This window comes from Petaurus breviceps, unplaced genomic scaffold (assembly GCF_028583685.1).
Source record: "Petaurus breviceps papuanus isolate PSGF00001 unplaced genomic scaffold, PetGlider_PUasm1.0 224, whole genome shotgun sequence".
NCBI classification, from domain to species: Eukaryota; Metazoa; Chordata; class Mammalia; order Diprotodontia; family Petauridae; genus Petaurus; species Petaurus breviceps.
The window spans coordinates 5,071,882-5,091,545 of NW_027185887.1; positions in this window are offsets into that span (position 1 = coordinate 5,071,882).

Here is a 19,664-nt window from a genome sequence, read left to right on the forward strand (position 1 = left end):
TGTCTATTGTATGCTCTTTACTAAGACTATTCAAGAAGTAAAATTTTAAAATGAATCACAACATGAACAATGGTGGTCTATCTGACAGCAATCCTTTTAGTTCTGGGTATAGTGTCAATACTTTCCAATAGATATTTTCAATGTTGACATTAGGTTTTAATAAGTGAGTCAGACTTCTTTAGAATAGAATTGCATATGGTTTATGAGCTAAAATGCCTCAGAATGGGATAAAGTCACTGTAATAAATGAATTTAAAATTTAATGAGTTTGGAAACTAATTTTAATCTATATGCGACCAAAAGATAGCCTAAGCATATATTTTTATCTATTATCACCTGCCATTCCAGGAATGACCTGGAATGGCAGAGTAAACAGATGCAAGAAAACAATGTATACTATTACAATAATGTCAATGAAAATAAATGTTAAAAAATTACAAAGAATAACCTTGGTCCCAAAGAAGAGATATGAAAAGACAACTCCCTCCACTTTTTTTTTTTTTGCAGAGGAGAGAAGGAACCCTATTAATGTGGATTATTTAATATATTGCCAGAATTTTTGGATATATTCATCAGATTTTATGATTTTCTTTTCCTTTTATCCTTTTCCATTTTCCTTTTTAAAAATTTTTATAAGATGGCTCTTTGTGAGGAAAAAGGGAAGAGAGATTGGGAGAAATTTAGTTGAGATACCTAAAAAGACCTGAACTGAGCATTAGTCTACTTGAGTAACAACATAACCACTGGAAATACATGGATTTGAATTCAGTGACAACTTTTAGACCAGGTATGACATTTACCTCTCTGAATATTAGTTTCCTTATCTATAAAATAAGGAAAGTAATATTTATGCTGTCCTCTTCATTTAAAAGGCTGTATCATTGCCCCAAACTGTGGCACAACATCCCTTCTACACCTTGGTTTCTGTGGAGAGTGAACTCACACTTAGTGTGTTTTCTGTAAATATTTTTTCTCCTGCCAAAATCACTTCTGGGATCATCATAATCCAAAGATATAGCACTCCTTTGATTGGAAGTAGACACTATTTCAACTGTTTTGTTGATCCTTTGTGTGACTGGGTCAAGCTAGTTGCTCTTCAGAGTTGACTTCTTGAGTTTGGACATAGGACCTTTGGTTACTCCTTTGACCTTTCAAAACTTAGAAGTTATCAGCCTGATTTGTTCCAGCTCTATACTCATTCACTTAAAAGCTTCAAAGAACAAACCCAAAGAGATAAAGAAATATAGATCTCATGTGTTTGGATTAACATGGCATGATTGGTGGGGAGATAAGGGATTTGAGGTGTCTCTCCCAATCCAGAGGCTTATAGCATTTTCTTTCTGTGATTATCACCAGGAGAAAGAAAAAGAAGCAGGAGGGAGGGAGAAACAGAGACAGAGAGAGAGACAGAGAGAGAGAGACACACACAGAGAGAGAGAGAGAGACAGAGAGAGAGAGAGAGAGAGAGAGAGAGAGAGAGAGAGAGAGAGAGATTTGTATTGTTTCTGCCTTTTGTATACAGATACATTTGGCTAAGTGGCAAATTAAAAGGTTTTCCATCATTCAGTAAGCTCATAGGAAACAGAGAATACTCTCAGAGTTTCTGAATTGGGGACAGGAACATTTTACATATCATCACACATGTCAAGGAAAAAAAAGATTCACCAAAGCTCCAATGTGGGTTAGTAACAGGCAGAGCCCCCTGCACATGCTAACAGGACTAGATTCCCATTGGCTAGGCCACTGCCTCCCATTTAAATGTGCAAGTAGTCTTCCCTATTGCATTATTTGAGATCCTTAAGGGCAAAGACCATGTTTTATCTTCTGTTTGTACACTTAGCGTTTAGCATATTGCCTAGATCATAGAAAAAGTTTACTGCCATTTACTGACTGACCCTTGCCCCTCTGTACTATATAACAGACAAATTCTAACCTATCTAGAGGATCTATGTCCAAACCTGAAAATTGTCCATTTCAGAGAGAAACTAAATTTTGTATTAAAAAATGTCTGCAAAATCTCAGTGTACCAAATTACTCAGGTATACACAAATTTTTGTCCATTTGTGATATAAAACATGACTCCCAAGAATTTAGTTAGAACTTTCTGCAGCTGTGTAGAAATATCTTCTGTAAAGTAAGTATTTTTCTCTAGTCCAGACTTTAGATTTTTAGCCACTGCAGCCAAAAGTACAGCTAGGTTTCTGCTACATTAACAAATAATGCATGCAAATATACAGCAGATCACTAGATGTCCTCCTCTCCCCAAATTTCCTTGTTTGATGCTTTAGTCTTTACAAACTGAATTACATTAGAGTGAGGGATTAACTAGAACTAAAGAAAAAAATTCCCCAAGTCAAATGGCTCAATGTCAGAAAAGGATGTGGTTTTATCAATGGAAATGACACTCAATAAGATGCATTACCATCTGCTTTGCTGGTGCACCCTAAGGACCTCTGCAACCTTTCCCAGCAGTCTTTTCATTTAAAAGAAAGCAAACCTTTAAGCTAGAGAATTAATTTTTAATTTTCAGAAACATCAGACCCCATTGGGTTTGGGCAGCAGGAATTTTTGGTAGTGCAGTATAGTATGGTTTCCAAAAGTCTTCCTGATATGACTAAATCACACCCCATTTTAATGATAGCCTTAAGTGATAACAATCTATATACATGAAATGTAGTGATATGGTATAAACATCTTTCAAAGAATAAAACATTGGAACCAAAGGGAACTTTATAAACTCAGCACTTTCTATCACATGAGGAAACAGTCACAGACTGTCATTTGGAAGAAAAGTTAGAAATCACTGAGTCTAAACCCTCTTTTTTTTTTTTTTTTACAGATGAATAAACAGAGAACCTGAGAGACTAAATGATTTGATTATACAATGATTCCCTCCCTCAATTTTGGACTCACTGATTGTGACCTGCCAACCTTCAGCCTTGGATTACACTCACCATCCACTGCTTTTGCCTACACATATGCTTTTGAACATAGGCAGAGAAAAATCACACAACTGTTACAAAAAAATACAACTGTGCCATCACTTCCACCTTCAACATTTGGCTTAGCAACTCAATATCCCACTCTCCACAGCACTTCTTCCAAATTTTTCATCCCCTTTCAAACCTCCAATGGCTCCCCTGCCCTACTCGTTGAGAACCTTGACTCATATTTTACAGAAAAAAATGAGGCTATTTGGTGTGAGTTCCCTATTTTCCCTCTTCTTCATACTCTTATGCCTTTTGCCACTACCTTCTCTTTCATCCCTGTCTTACCTGACAAGATGGTCTTAATGCTGTATCAAGACCCAACTCTCCACTTGCTAGGATCTTATTCCATCCCATCTTCTCCAACACATTGCCCCTCTGTCAATCCCCACTATATTGGTTATCTTTGACTCCCAATGAACATGCTCATGTTTCAAAATATTCTCCCTTGATTCATCCATAAAACTCATTGAAAAAGCTATCTACAAAATTTACTGATAACTAATGAGTGTGAGAGTTAAAAATTCTCACTAAACTTCTTCAGTATCCTACTTGTGGACTAAAAATTTGTTAAATTATTTTTTATATAAACAAATATGATTGGCATAGATGAATGAAATTTTTTTAGTCTAAACTTTTATAAAGAAATTACTTGTTGGGGCAGCTAGGTAGCAGGCACAATGAATAGAGTGCTGGCCCTGGAGTCAGGAGGACCTGAGTTCAAATCCGACCTCAGATTATTAACACAAAAACTGGCCATGTGACCTTGGGAAAGTCACTTAACCTCAACTGTCCTCCAAAAAAGCAAAAAAAAATTACTTGTGAGCAGTATGAATGAAGATAATTTGGTTTGCCTTTTTTCTTTTTCTTATTGTTTCAAAGAGCAACATCTAATTTGGCTCAAATTGTTTATAAAAAGGAGTTCAAGAGATGATCAAAGTTACTGACATGAATAAGAATTGTGGGAAATGAATTATTTCTTTTCTCTCAACTTACATTATCACAACTAAAACAAATAATAGAGATTGACCAGTGTACCTCCCCCACAGAAAAACAATAAAAATAATAACAAAAAACAACTTTAATAGATAATCATTTTTCTTTCATTTTTTTTTCCTCCAGCAATGAAATCTAGTTTCTTTTGTGACCCTGGCAAATGGTTCTATCAGGTGACTAACAGCCTGATTGTAGGCAGTTCCATAGCTCATCTGGTGATAATGTATCTCTGCATTTCATTATTCCCCAGTAGATGTTTGGTTTTATAGAATCAGACTGATTCTAGATGGGAATCCTTGCAAACCATGGTGACATTCTGTTCTCTTTTATCCTTCATATTATTCCATTGAAAGTTATCAGGCTTAACACAAGATACTTATAAAAATATCCTTGGAAAAGAATGTAATCATATTTTAAAGAAGGGGGAATATAACGTAAAATAAAAAAAATCTGAGGTTTCACCTCATACCCAGCAAAGCACCATATATGATAGAAATGAAAATAGTTAATTATGGAAGGACAGTAGGGAGACAGGCACACATTATACTATTGTGGCATCTTAATTGTGTTTCCACATAATTTAGAACTGTACTATAACAGTGACTAAAGGTTTCATATCCTTTGACTAAATTCTATCACTACTGAGCATATATTCCTAGTTATCACAGGCTGAGGAAAAGTTCTCATTCTGAAAATATTTATAGTAGCACTTTTCTGTAATAAAAACAAATATTAAAAAAAAACCTGGAAGCATAATAGAGTGCCCTCTGATTGGACTAATTGTGGTATATGAATGCAATGGCAGACGTTTGAATTCATTAAACTAAATTTTCTGTTACCTGAAAGCAACCTATTCTGTTTGACCTATTCAATTAGATGTCCAACTCTTTTATTTTTTATCATCTGTCTCAAATATAAAGGTATAGATAAAAATAGATATAAGAAATGGGAAGATTATAAACTGTTCACATAACTGCATGCCCTAATTTGAGCAACACACATTCTTTTTTAATGGTTCTTTTTTTTTTTTTTGCTTTCTGGAGGGCAGTTGGGGTTAAGTGACTTGCCCAAGGTCACAAGGCTAGTAAGTGATAAGTATCTGAGTCTGGATTTGAACTCAGGTCCTCCTGACTTCAGGGCAGGTGCTCTATTCACTGCGCCACCTAGGTGCCCCCACAATATACATTCTTAATCCATTTCAGTTTTATTTGTGGATGGTTAAGTCAAATTATCTTCAGTGGTTATAGTACCCTTCCATGAAGCTCCAGAATGTTTTGGTATTTCATCAGCATAGTGTCATTCTATAATACTAATATCTAGAGGAACTTACCATTCATAGAAAATTATCTGACTCAATTCTCTTCTGAATATCCCCTGTCCAAGCAGAGAAGACATTTGATGAGAATCTTTCCAATGAACCAATGGGATCTAGTATTCTCTAAATTTTTCTCTGTATCTTTCAGCTATATGATAAGAAAGATGTTATTTTTCTTTGGAATAGCACTTGCAAAAGCTTACTAACTCCTTACTAATACTCTCAGTGAGGAGGCATTCAATGTGTGTATGGTGTGTGTGTTGATAAATGTCATGAAAATTTCACACAGATGTAAAAATAGACACATGAGTCTGCTTGTTCATTTTTCTAAGTCACCAATTTGTGTACTAGTAATATCCATATCTTTTTCCTCATTTCATCTAATATGTCTGCTTTTGCCACCTCTGCTTATTTTTAGTTGCATTTCTACTTCATCTGTAAATATAGAGGGGCTTTGATGTAAAAACTGAAATTTGATCTCTCTACTGCCCTTTAAGGTAAATAAAGTTTGTTATAAAAATATTTGCTGGTGAAGTGAGCAAAACCCAGAGAACATTGCAAAATAAATGATGAACTGTGAAATCTGATCTAAGACAATGATCTAAGAAAATTCCAAAGGACCCATGATATAAAATGTTGTCCACCTTCAGAGAGAGAACTCATGAAGTCTGAGTGAAGATTGAAGCATATATTTTTTTCACGTTCTTTATGTTTCTTGCTTTTTTGGTAATATGGCTATTAACAAAATATGTTTTGTATGACTTCACATGTATGATTGATATCCTATTGCTTACTTTCTTAATGGATGGAGAAGGGGTAGGGGAAAGGGAGGGAGAGAAATTGGAAACAAAAAAAGTTTAAATGAATGTTAAAATAAATAAATATAATTTTTTAATTTTGTAAATATTTTTCCACTTTTATTCTTTTTCTTTTCCTTCTATTTTCATCCTTTTGGGTTTTCAAGTTCATTTTACTTAGTTGAATCTCTTACCAACCTTTCTTAAAACTATGTTTACCTTCCATTTCTTCTTGCTTTTACTTACATGATACAGATAGTAATTTTGCATTACACTTTTCTATTAAAACATGACAAACGAATTCATATACTAAACCAGTGTTGTCTTTACCCACCAGCTCTTTCTACATGTCAAATATTTGTTGACTACAGTGCTTTTTAGGCTCTTTTGCTTTTTTATGTCAACTAATTTGTATCCATTAAACTTTTGTATGATGTTTTTATAATATACATAATATATATTTCCTTCTATCCATTATATATTTTTCATTTTCAATAGATTGCTTGAATGTCTCAGGATTAAGGTGTTATTATTAAGCAATTTTTCTTTGTATTATTTCTGTGTTTTCTTCTATTTAATTTTGACCTTAATATCAGCTGACTGACTATACATAGACAACCAATTCTAGAATGACTCACATCAGAAATGAAGCACAACCAATTATTAAAATTTGACAGTTTTATTTTCATCATGTTATCTGTTAACATTCACCAAATTCTGAGCTCACTGGTTCTTTTCTGGAGAAAATCATTCATGAAATACAATCATAGGGTTTCTGAGCATTCTACAAGTCTTTGACCTATCTTATCTTTTTCATTCCTAACCCATGTTTTCTAATGCACATTTTTGTCATCGTCACTTATTCTTATCTTTGCATGATATTAGCGAGTACCAAATATATGTCTGAGTATTTAACATGGAGGGTCTTATCAAGTTCTGCATAGAATTTTTCTACCTCTTCGTTTACTGCATCTAGTGATTTTACATAACCTTCAATTATTTTCATGATGGTGTCTGCAAATACTTTTCATATGCATAGCAATAAGAGATGTCTCATTGACTTTGGGGAATCCCACAAAAAACAATTTCACTAATTACTTTCTTTGTCTCTCCAAAGAGGACCGATGAGCCATCCTTCAATTAAGTTGCAAAAGGTTTCCTTCTTTTGGTTTCATTTATAAAATCTGATCAACGTTATTTTTGTTTCTTAGTCTTTTCTTTTCACTTGTGTCTGACTCTTCTTGACCCCATCTGGGGTTTTCTTAGCAAAGATACTAAAGTGGTTTTCCATTTCCTTCCCTAGCTCATTTTACAGATGAGGAAACTGAGGCAAACAGAGTTAGTGACTTGCCCAATGTCATAAAACTAGTAAGTACCTGAGGCCACATTTGAACTCAGTTCTTTCTGACTCCAGGCCTGGACCTCTATCCACTGCACCACCCAGTTTCCTCAAATAAGATCATTCTGATTCAATCCTTTTAGTTTTATTCATCCTTGGACAAGAATCTCATGTTTAGAGGGAAAACAATAGGTAAGCCTAAATTTATAAAAGGTTTAAAAATATGATTCTGAGTATCTTCTGCCTCATCTTTCTGCTCCTTTGACACCATCAAAACAGAAGAGAGACACACATGATGGAGGGTTAATTTGTATTTTATTCTTGCTGATTCATGTTTTGTCATTACCAAAGAATTCATAACCAAGTGGCTGGTCTACTGGTGATGAGCTTCTCCATACTTAACTTAGATGATCCTCAGGAATCAGAATTGGTCTTTTGCCAGGATAATTACTGATGCTTTGCTAGAACTTTGTAATCTGCAAGACCTCATATTCAATTCACATTACTTCTGAGAACGTGTGGTCATCTCTTTGCTATGATGCTTTTGTGAAAGGAAATGAGAAAGGAATTAAAGAAGAAAGGCAGGAAGGAAGGCAGGAAGGAAGGCAGGAAGGAAGGAAGGAAGTAAGGCAGGAAGAAAGGAAGAAGGAAGGAAGGAAGTAGGAACATATGGAAGGAGGAAGGTAGGGACAGATGGAGAAAGGATGGAGAGGGAAGGAAACAAGCATTTATTAAACACTTTCTAAGTGCCAGGCAGACACTAAGTGCTTGATGAATAATATCTCATTTGATCTTCACAACAACCCTGTAAAGTAGGTGCTGTTATTACCTTTACTTTGCATTTGAGGGAAACTGAGACAGAGAGTGATTAAATGATTTGTTCAGGATGACCCAGCTATTTAAGTGTCTGAGGACAGATTTGAACTCTGGTGTTCCTGATTCCAGGCCCATACTCTCTGTTCAATGGGCCACCTAGTTGCCTTATGGAAGGTGGGAACGTCAATATGAATAAAATAAAATGAATAATTACTAAACTTCCCCTTCACTTGGAGTGTGAGGGAATATGGAACCGGTGAGGAAAACAATAAAAGTAACCCCGCTTCATTTATTACATTTAATTTAATATTTTCTATCTAAAGAATTAGACATAGATATTGGAGAGCTTCATTATTTCATCTTGTTAAAATTCTTACACAATTCACACAGAAAGTATAAAAAGATAAAGAAAAATATCAAATTAAAGTGTAAAAATGTTTACTTTTTATCAACATGTATGCATGTAGGCAAAACAGCAATAGGAAAATAGTAGTATGATGATATGGGACCAAAATTTTTCTTCTTCTTAATACTCATTTTCATTTCTTCACATGATAGAAGCATTTCCTCTATACCATAAGTGTTTCCTAGAAAATGGAACAAATCTGGTAGACAGTAATCTAAAATCTCTCTTCTCAAAGTCATGATCACCCCTGAAATGCCAGGTCTAAATTGAAATATTAGACCTGTGCAGTGCTCAAGTTTAACTGCCTCTATTCCAACCAGAAGGTTTTGTGTGGATCACAGCAACTCTAAACCAATGCAAAGGATAGTAACTGGCCTTATCATTAGACAATCTTCCAAATGGATAAAGTCCATCAGAAGATTGTGTTGCACTTATCTCATAGTAGGACTATTCAGTTGGTGATGTCACCACTTAAAAAGTCAATCTGAGCTAAATTTTATTAAAAAATCCATTAAAATTTAGATAACATGTTTTAACTATAGTATTAATTCAAAGCTCTTAAGCTGATTGGGAAGTTAGAATAGTAAGTGTTTAACTATCTGTCTGCCATCTCAGGGCTAGTTTTTAATCCATCTACTGCATTTTGGGGCATATTTTCCATATATTAGGAGGTTCTAAATAATTTTCTTTCACTTGTGATAGTTTGGGACAACTTCTGACCCAGTCCTTTGGGCCTAGGCCTATTTATCTACCAAAAACACTTCCAGCTACCATCCAACTTGATGTAAGAGTCATTCTTCTATTATAATTGCATAATTCAAGAGCTACTTTTTCTTCCTTCATTCTTGAGACTCCCCTACTATATGTCTCAGGTCCCTTCTCCATTCACCACTGAAGACTTCCCATTAGAGAATTCTTCCCGGAACCTCTATTTTGAAGGAAGGCAGACTCTAATAATCCTTTATTATTCAGACTTCAACACCATGCCTCCTTACAGATGTCTTCCCTTTTTCTTTTCAAGTCCCTTTTATACATTTTATCGCCCCCCCCCAAATAAATGATATTCCCAAGTGCCAAGACTGCCTCTCATTTTTATATGCATAGCACTTAGTATAGTGTCTGGTACATAGTAAACACAATTATTTTTATTCATTCATATTTAAACATATATATGTTAAGCAGAATACATTTTTAATAGAGAACAAGCAGAAAAAAAATAGACGACTAACTTATTTTTTAAACCAACTTTTGAATTCCATGGCATTGTTCACAGGACTGGGAATAAGATGGACCTGGTTTTTGAGTCCCAGAGCTGGCACCTAGCAAATGTCTGAATTAATCTCTTTGAAACTCAATTTCTCTTCACAATACAGATATTACCTGGTTCACAGGATTATCCCAATGCAAGTAAACCTTAAAGCACTATTCAAATGTGAATTGTTATTTATTTAAAATACACTATAAATAAAGTTTCTCCTTAAAATGTTTACTTCCTATTTCAGAGAATCATTGTATTCTGTAGGGTAGCTGTGAACTGTAAAAATCTCTGAATAGTTTGAGTAAGGAAAACCCTTTGATTTTTAGTGTTGAAGAAATGGGAACTTAAACATTTTGGCCATTGATGTCTCACTCTACACTTTTCAAAGCTTTTTTCATCCCACTACAAATGGGAGAACACATTCCCTATAGGGCAATTGAGAAAAATGCCAGGTTCATGTAATCATTTACTGGTGTAGATTTAAAGAGACTCTGATTTAAGAAAAAGTTAATGGAATTGGATCTCTCTTCTTCTTAAAAGAACATGGTGACTTGTCATCACAGCTGCAATTCATACAACTCGTTTTTACAATTTTTCACTAGCTACTTCTTGCCTTTGCAATGGAATTCTTTCTATGATCTAAATACAGAGGGGGCCATTTAATAGTATGAATGATTATCTTCATGGGAAGGCTTTTTCAAACAGTCCATATTGTACAAAACTTTCAGGATTCTACAAAACCAACTGGATGTGGCTAACAGTCAAACAGAAACTTAAGCAAAGCTTTCCATCTGTCCAAATATTTAATCCCAGTTAAATATTGAGGGGGGTGGGTGTTTGCGTTCATTCATGCTGAAGAACATCAGAGCATTTCCTGTAACCTATATGAGTTTGAAGCTTCAATTAATAAATGAAAACTCAATACTGTGGGGGGAGGGGCGGAGACCACAAGGGATTATATTTTACTATTGAGTAAACTACAACCTGTTAGTAAAATGCACACCTCTTAAAGGAAAGTCAACTTTGTAGAAAACCATTTACATGAAGAATTCATTTCCCAGATGTCCTATACAAAACTCTGAAAGGTAGCTTGGCATGGCAACCCCAGATTATAAATGGAGGGGCCACTTCTCCTCTCCTTAATTCCAAATGTAGTGCATATGTGAGGCCCAGAATAAATATTTTATGGTGAAGATAAATCTTGTTTAGCACCCTAGAAAGAGCTGATTCTCTTTCAAAATGCCAGCAATTTTACTCCCAGGTAAAGCAAAGTCCAATGCCTCTATTGAACACATCCATTTACTTTGGTGGTGAGGTTTTATTGTTAGACACCACTTTTTTATGAAGTAGAAAAATATTTGCTAGAAGATATGTATATTTCTATATAAAATTCTTAGGTTCTAATAATGCTATTTAAATAATTCAACCAAAATTACCAGTCCGTTCTATATACCCAGTGTAAATCATTATTCACTGTTAGTTTGTAAATAATTAACTACATTCAAAGATGATTGTGGTTAACAAATTCCATTAATACTAATAATTCATTAATTAATTTGACAAATATTTATTGATAATACTTACTATATGCATAGAACTGTGTTAGAATCTGACAGGAATACAAAAATGAACAACATGCAGTCACTGCCCCTGGGATTCTACAATCTATTAGAGGACATTTAAAAAAATACTTTGATTTGTGTTCCAATTGTCTTAGGTGAGTTCTTCTAAGAATTCAGTTTGCCAGTCAATCATGCCTATATAGTTTGTGTGATATTTGTTTATATATACTCTAAATTCATGTCACAGGATCGACCCAACATTGTAGGGGTCTATTTCACTTTCTCCAGACATTGTGAAAATTCTTATTGTTTATTCATTTTCAGTAGTGCCAGACTCTTTTTTTCCCCCAAATTTTATTTTAGACTCAAACACCAGAACACAGAGAATAAAAAAATAAACAAAAACATATCATAAACTTAAATATGGGTACTTAAATACAAAGTTAGAAAGAAATAAGGGCATGTTATGTGCATAGCAGAACATCAGAAAGGACTGAAAATATGTAACAATAAATTTTCATTTCAAAAAAGCCTATGTGATAAATAATACTCATTGTGTTGAGAATTGTCTGTCTTTTCTTCCTTGTGAGTTTTCTTTTGTTATCTGCTGTGCACTTTTTTACTTTGCTCTTTTTCCCCTCCCTCCAACATCCCCAGAAGACCACAATACAGTTTAGATATATTTCTCCATAGCTATAGATATATACATACACATATACACATATACATACATATGTAGATATATACATTCCCAAACCTATTCTACTCCTGATCTTTGTTTTTATGTATGTGCATATCTCTTGTTTCCTATCCCTCCTGCCTCCTCTACTTTATTTTTTACCTACTACCTTGCCCTCCTATGATGTGCCTACCCCTCTCCAAGGATCCCTCCCCTATCCTCCCATTCCCATAAATCTAAACACACTTTTATACCCCTATTTATGTATTCTCTCACCCTTCCCTCTAAAGATCCCTCCCTTGTCCTCTCCCCCTTCCCTATGCTCCTAGCATTTTATTTCTTCTGAATTTACAAGACTTCTTGGCTCTTCTAAATATATATGTATTGTTTCCTCTTGCACCCATTCCTGATGAAAGTAGGTTACCACAACTACCAGCCCTCCTCCCCCATCTAATTCCTATGTATCAATTCTTCCTTTTGTACCTCATTTGTATAAAATAATTACTCTTTTTAGCTGTTCCTAAATGGTTTTACTTTTTAAATTCATATCATGCCCAGGGTCTCTCCAATCTTTCTTATGAACTACCCAATTATTAAAAAGAATCTTAGACATAAATTTTACATTTTACATAAATAAAAAGTAAACAGTCTGTCCTTATGGATCCCTTATAATGAGCTTTTGTTATGTACCTTATATTTATATTGATTCTTGTATGTCGATTGTCTAATAAGTTCAAGTTTTTTTTAACAAAATCTTGAAAGTTTATCAAATGTCCATTTTTTTTCATTCAAGATACCTTTTGCAGGGTATGATATTTTTGGCTGGAGGCCCAGTTCTTTTGCTCTTCGATATGTTGTGTTCCAAGACCTGCAGTCCTTTTATGTTTCTGCTGCTAGGTCTTGTTAATTCTGATTGTGGCACCATCATATTTAAATTGTATTAATCTTGATGCTTTTAATAAATTTTCCTTGAGCTGGGAATTTTGGAGTTTGACTATGACATCCCTATGAGTTTTCCTCATAGGATCTCTTTTAAGTGGTGATTGATGGATTTTTTTTTCTATTTCTACTTTGCCCCCTTGTTCTAATGCTTTGTATTATTGTATCAATATTCTTTTTTTGATCATAACTTTCAGTTAGTCCAATTATTTTTATATTTTCTCTTCTTGATCTATTCTCCAAATCTGTTTTTCTTATAATGTTTCACTTTCTCTTCTGTTTTTTTCATTATTCATATTTTGTTTAATCATTTCCTGATCTCTTATAATCTCACTGGTTTCAATTTGCCCAATTGTAATTTTCAAGATGTTATTTTCTTCCTTAAGATTCTGGATCTCCTTTTCTAATTGGTTGACTTTCCTTTCATACCCTTTCTATTTTTCTTGGATTTTTCTTATTTTCTTTTTTAGTTTTTCCTCCATCTTGTTCATTTGATTTTTAAAGTCTTTTTAAGGTCTTCTATAAGTTCTTTTTGCACCGGTGACCATTTAATGCTATTCATTGGGGGGTTCTTTACTTCAATTTCCTCCTCTGAAGATGAACCCTGGTCATCTCTGTTCCCATAATAGTTTTCTATAGTTGGATTCTTTTTTTTTTGCCTGAGCGTTTTTTTTTTTTTTTGTGGTGATAGCTTAGTTATTTGCAGTCACCTCTAACCCTATAATATGAATTATAGTGCCTCTTGACCCAGATCTTCAATTCTTCCCTTTAGCCTGAAACCAAAGCCAAACCTCCAGCATCCTGTAAGTGTCCATACCCAGGGGCTTTCTGCCCCACTGCTTCTGCAGGTGGGTGTATGCTGGTTCCTTCTCACCCCTGCTGCTCTTTTCAGCACAGCTGTGCCTGGCATTCCTGGTCAGCAGAGGTTCCCTCGATCTTCCTGGGTTCAAACACCAAACTCCCATCACTATTCCAGCAGAAAAAGTTCTGGTGGCTGCGCTGAGGCAGCCTCTCAAACCAACTAATCCCAGGGCTTGCTACTTGTTGTTTAAGAGGCTAGCAGCTGGCTGGTAAAAGGGAACTTACCCTGGAGGTGTTTGCTCTTCACAGGGACCAATCCTCTTCCTGGGATTTTTCTTTCTGATCTTCACATATTACCTAAGTTATAACCCTGTTCTTGTTTATCTCCACTCACACTTTGTTTGCCCTAACATGCTAATTTAATTCTTTTGTGGGGGAAAACATTGGAATTTTCTGACCTACTCTACCATCTTCCCAGAATCCTCTTTCTGTGCCTGACTATTAATGATCCCATTTGGGGTTTTCTTGGCATAGATACTGGAGTGGTTTGCCATCTCCTTTTACAGAGAAAAGTAAGGCAAGCAAGGCTAAGTGACTTGCCCAGGTTCACATAGCTAATAAGTATCTAAGGCTACCTTTGAACTCAGGAATATGAGTCTTCCTGATTCTAGGCCCAGCATTCTCTCCACTGTGCCACCTATCTGCTCATTGTGGAAATACCAATGGTGTATTAGAGCTGTCTTTCATGTATCACTCTTATATCATGTGACCTATCTTCATTCTTGTTCCTACATCTCTAAGATGACATACAATTTACCATTTTTCCTTCAAAATCCTTATTTACAATGTGTTGCAGCCAAATCATATGCCTCATCTTCTCCATTAGATGATTTTCAATTTTAATTTTATGGAAAGCATAGTTACATGATTCAAAGGTATACGATATCAGGGAAGTGTTTTTGCTTTGAAAAGTTTGTTCATTATTTCTGAGGGAAGTTTAAATTTGTTAAAATGACAACAAAGGCAATGAACCCCTCTCTCATGCAACATCCATGTCAATATCTGTCCACAAACTGATAGCTAAATAGTTAAATATACAAATCTATGCATACATTTATATATGCTTATAGTACATATCACACACACACACACACACACACACACACATACACAGACCTGAGCTCAATAGTTATTCCCTTCAGCTACATCTCAGTCTAGAAATCAACTTCTTTCATCCACTTAGTTTTTCTTGGGAATTATAGGCCAAATTCATTAGCATAAGTATAGCTCATTTTAAGCGAATTCTAAAATGTTTCAGAGCTTGATGCAATCAGGAAAATATCTTTTGCAAACATGTGAAGGATTTTGTCATCTGTATGGAATCCTTATATGTATATGTGCTGAAGCCCCTTTATGACAATGGTGAACATCTTTGATGAATATGCTTGATATTGATTACTAGATAAATTACAAAGTCCTCTTTCCTATTTCATATTTATTGCAACCTATAAAAAGATATATACAGTGCATGAATCATATAATTTAAAGCAGAATATAAATATCCAGGAGAAACTAATGGTGTTTTAGAACAGTTTATTCGAAGAGAAAATTACTTTTTTAAATAAACTGGTGAGAAAGGAAGGCTTTCTTTAAAAAGATATCATTCTAGCTTTGAATGTTAGCTAGAAGTTTTTCAGATGGAGAAGAGTAAGGGAAGAATGTTTCAGAAATAAAAGACAACTTGAGCAAAGAAATCTGCTCAATTTTGTCAATGCTGAATGGAATATTGAGAAACAAAAGCACAATCAGAGAAGATCACGTGACCAAGATTGTGAGAGCATTTTTTTTTTTTTAGCAATTGGGGTTAAGTAACTTGCTCAAGGTTACACGGCCAGTTATTTCTGGGTGTGGCGCTAAGTATCTGAGTCTGGATTTGATCCCTAGGTGTAAGGGTTATGGGATTTAAAGATCTTCCATGCCCCGTTGGACTTGCTGATGTAGCAGGAAGGGGCAGAGCAAGAGGAAGCGGAAGCCAAGCTAGCGTTCCTGCGTTGGCTGGCGGTGGTGGTGACGGCGGCAGCAGCAGAGGCAGTGGCAGCGCGAAGCCCTTTTTGAGTTAGGACTGCTAAGGACTTTCTGCTAAGGACTCCTGCTGAGGACTGCCAGGGGCCGGAGCTGCTGGGAGCGCGCTTCCAGGACGCTGGGTGGTTGCTGTGAGTGGGGAGAGGAGGACCTTTGCCTGAGGTAGCCTGTTCTGTTTTAAAGGCTTGAAAATGTGGGTGCTTTCTACTTTATCTACCTGTGCCAATATCATAACTACTCTGATGGCTTTCACTTTCTGGTTTTGGAACTCAGTCTTTTGGTATCTTAATAAATTTTCTAGTTTATTTCCTCATATGGCAAACATGATGTATTTTGTAATGGATAATTATATCAGCATATTTGTAATCTCTATAGGCATTGTGAATATGGCATTGCTGATACACTAGGTCATGCTGACACTGGAGCCAATGCTCTTACTTGCTGAGCCACCTGGCCGCCCCTGATTGTGAGAGTATTTTAAAAATATGTATTATGAAGAAACATGAGTAACTTGATCCTTTTTAGCCTAGAAGAGGGGCAGCTTTGGCAGAGCCATTATTGTTGCATTCAAATATTTAAAGGGTTTTCATTTTGGAAAGTGAATTGTGTGTGTTTGTGTGTGTGTGTGTGTGTGTGTGTTTTCTTTTAAGTTTCACAAGCCTAAATAGTACCAGAGGGTAGAAGTTACAAAGATGCATATTTCAGGTCAACAAGTGGATAAACTGAACAGCAAGTAAAGCTTTTTTAAAAAATGGAATGGTGGCAACTAGGTGGCACAGTGAATAGAGCACCGGCCCTGGAGTCAGGAGGACCTGAGTTCAAGTCTGACCTCAGACACTTAACACAAAAACTAGCTGTGTGACCTTGGGCAAGTCACTTAACCCCAACTGCCCTACCTTCCCCCTCCAAAAAGAAAAAAAAAATGAATGACCTACCTCCTGTAGTAATTCTGATTGTTTTCAAGGAGACACTGAATGGCAACCTGTCTGGGATATTGTATGGGTTCTACATGGGTTGAAGAGTTAAAGTAGATGAAATGTAAAGTCCTTTCCAACTCATGTTCTCGGAAATGAGTATGGCTATTTTTTCTTAGACATATAAATTTTAAGATAAATATCAACATATTTTTTTTGTTAATATGAATTTGAAACTTTTTTCCCAAATTTGGAGGAGGTTGAAGAGATTTATTTGATACCCATATCCTTTAGAATGTCTAGTCCAAATTTTCTATATTAAAGTTTTTTTAAGTGCTTTCAGTATACTTAATTTACTACTTTTTTTGCCTTAACAAATTGCTTTTGAAGAAAATAAATCAAAATCAGATCTCACCAGCAATGTCAGTCACAGATGATTCCACAGAAATGAAAATACTATGCTTAGTAAATTTACCTCAGGATGAGTTACTACAGAATTTGTTGTTTGTCCTTCACTATTGAAGAGAACCATGACATCAGGAAGGTGATGTAATGACTTGTAAGTGAATTTGATTTAAGTGAGGGAAGACTGTGCAAAGTTACCAGTCTCACTTTCTCCTCTGGAGCCATCTGGGTCCAGTGGCAAGATATAGATTAGGATGTTTGGAGATGGCCCTGGTTGCAGTGGGAGACCTTGGCCTTTTTGAAGTCTAAGGTCTTTCCCAGATCTCAGTTTGACTGAGGCAATGCCCATGCAGTGATTAAGGGTGCAGTACATATGAAATGAAACAAAGAATGACCTCTTTGACCTAGTGAAAAGGAAAGGAGGGGAGGAAGGGGGAAGTGACGGGGAGGGAAAAGGAAAGATAGGGGAATGGGAGTGGATGGAAGGGGAGGAGAGGTAAAAAGGATGAAAAGGGGGGAGAGGGAAGGGAAGGGAAGCGAAGGGAAAGAATGGAAGGTGAGAAGTTGTGTTGCCCAACTGGAACTGGCCAGTTTGGTCCCCAGTGGGGCAGCTGGTACTATTCACAGGTTGTTGTTTGTCCTTCATTCCCAAAGAGGACCATGAATCAGGAAGGTGATACCATGACTTGCAAGTGAATTGGATTTAAGTGAGGGAGGGCGGGCAAAGTCACCGGCCTCACTTTTTTTCTCCAAAGCCATCTAGGTCCAGTGGCAAGATATAGCACTATTGGAAGTAGAGGACTGGACACAATCCCAGATAATTTCCATATATAAACAAATCACCTGTCTTCCTAGTGTATGTACATTAAGTACTGTCTTGTTTAGAAGTAGAATGAACTTAATGGTTTTCTTAGACTTGGTTATCTTACTGGTTTCTCTTGGTTCTAGGATGTTATAATTCTTAAATATTTGGTGGATGAACATGAAACTTCAATAACAATTGAGGTTCCAAAATCCATCTACTCTTAATAAGTTGACTGGGAATTCTTCGTAAATACACATCTCTTTTTCATGTGGTACCAAGAAGAAACTGAGAAAAGTTATCACAATCCCACTCATTTTAAATCACCCTGGAGACATGTACCTCTTTTTTAGCAAATAATACAATATTTTCAAGATTTTTAAGCAAGAGGTATTGATTTAGGATAGTGATAAAAATAAAGCTGTTTCAACGTATATATAAGAAAATATTAGTTAGTAAACAATCTACCTTAGCATCTGAAATAAGGATTAATGATCAACCATCTTTCCTGTTAAGTGTTATTTCTTATTCCCCTTCTTCTCAAAATTGTTTGGTCTAGGTGGCACAGTGAATAGAGCACCAGCCCTGAAGTCAGGAGGACTTGGGTTTGGATCCAGCCTCAGACACTTAACACAAAAAATAGCCATGTGACCTTGGGCAAGTCACTTCACCCCAACTGCCCTCCAAAAAGCAACAAAAGACATTGTTTGGTCTTTGAGTTACTAAACTCATATAATCCATGAAGAAAGTCTAGGGGAAGTCTCAACAGCCTGAGAATGCAACAATTGCTATTAGCTCCATGACAAATATCTTTTCTTTTTTCTAATCTGATATTTAATCTGCCCATTCACTGCTGCCACTATCTCTGTCAACTGTCTCTTTCAGCTGCAGCTGCCTATTGCCTCCTCTGTAGCTGTCATCTGTTGCTCCTGCCATTACTTTGCTCACAGCCTTGATGGCACCAGTTCTCAGAACCATTCTTAGAAAGGTCCATTCAGCTACAAACCAGTAGCATAACTCAGAAACTCTAATCTTTCTTGACTTTCTTGCTGTTCTACTCCCTTTTTTGCTTCTTTCTTTCAGCTATCCTTTTGTTCCCAGCAAACTCCAGCCAGTGTTTTCTACCATATGCCTTCTTCCCATATCGATCTGGAGAAAAGAGTTCCTTTCCCCTATGTCATGTGTTCTGTAGCATACTCAATATGTATCTCCTGTTGTCTTACAAAGAGAGGGAAAAGGGAGAAAGGGCAAGATGAAGATTTCCTTCCTATAAGCTCCATACACAAAACAAATATAAGAACAATTATTAAAGATATACACTTTTAACACAGCAAGAAGAAGAACGTAGGAAGGAAATGTGTAACATAAATGGACATGAGTTATTGCTTTTTTCAGATTATTATTCACCACTTAATTCATATCATTAAAGACTGATTAAGCAAATCAATTATTTTCATAACATTCAATAACAATTTCCAAGTCACTTTCCTATTCCCATCCTGTATGATCCTTTTCCCTAGCTCTATTACCTACTAAGGTTTTTCTTTTGTATTATAGGTAAGGAAAC